This window comes from Lactuca sativa, chromosome 8 (assembly GCF_002870075.4).
Source record: "Lactuca sativa cultivar Salinas chromosome 8, Lsat_Salinas_v11, whole genome shotgun sequence".
Taxonomy (NCBI): Eukaryota; Viridiplantae; Streptophyta; class Magnoliopsida; order Asterales; family Asteraceae; genus Lactuca; species Lactuca sativa.
Window position 1 is genome coordinate 263013008 of NC_056630.2, and position 1375 is coordinate 263014382.

Here is a 1375-nt window from a genome sequence, read left to right on the forward strand (position 1 = left end):
GAGTCCTTATGGATGATGGATATTTTTATGCAAAATGTTGGTTTTTTTCTGGAAATTTTTGTGGGTGAAAGGAAGAGAAGTAATGGGGGTTTTAGAGAGAAAAGAGAGAAAGGATGAACTCTATCTCTCTAGATAGCTCATTTCTCTCATCATCTCTTTGGGGTTATACTCCACCAAAATCGTCCACCAAATTACTGAGATGCTTATGAACTCATGAATAATTGACTGTGAAAATCTCTCCCACAGATTCAACATCTAACTTTGTATTTTCTAGAGAGAAGGATGAGAGAAGTTTTCTAGAGAGAGAAAGAAGAGAGGTGTGTGTGTTGGAGAATGAGAGTGTGAGAGGGATATGGAGAGAGAGAGAGAGAGATCCGAATTTTTGAGTTATAACACCCTCTCTTAATCTTTTCTTTTTATAATATTAAAATCTTTTATAAAAAAAATATCAAAGTTTTATAAAATATATAACTTAACCTAGCTTTTATCCATAAAACCTTGATTTTTGGCTTATAAATTAAGGGTAAATGTTAATGACTTAATTTTTATTTTCCATGATGATATTTTCCTAAATATAACTATTTTAAAATGATACTAATAGGTTCATAACAAATTTTATGAAGTTTTAGGTGTGAAAGTTTATAAATTTGAGTTTAGAGCTTTTAGGGTTTTTCGGATTTTGCCAAACTTTGAATATAAAAATAAACTGAATCTTTGAGACTTCGAATTATTTTTGTGTGTCCTAACTATTATTCAAGTTAGAAATAATGTTTGTAATTTATTTTTATCGGTTTATTGGCATTCTATGTAGTGATTCCGAGATTCAAACGAAATTGAGGAATCAAGTATACTAGTCGTAGTTTTCAACTTTAACTTAAGATACTATGAGACTCTAACCTAATTACTACTTCTAGGTCAAGTGCATTATGTGTGTATATGAAAATGTGTTCAACTCAAGGAATGACCCGAATTTGAATAGGTGTTACAGTTCACGTAAATATAAAAGTCACGTATTAATATGAAATCTTAGTACACTATCCATCGTTTCTAATTGTTTCCAAGTTTCTAGTAGGTTATAACATAACTCCTAGTTACAAAGTTTATTATGTGTTGTGCCTATATGTGCAACTAAGTTACTTCAAATCTAGAACTGTATCAAATTTTGACGATTGTCATAATAAGCTATTCACATTTGATTTAAATATTATAATTATGTGATTCACATATTATTAAAAGGTTATTAACATGAGATTAACATTATTAAAATGTAACTCATTTGAGATTTACATGTGAATCACATCAGATTCACATGTAAATATAATTCTTTTTGATGTATATGCTATTCACATTTGATTCAAATATAATAAATATGTGA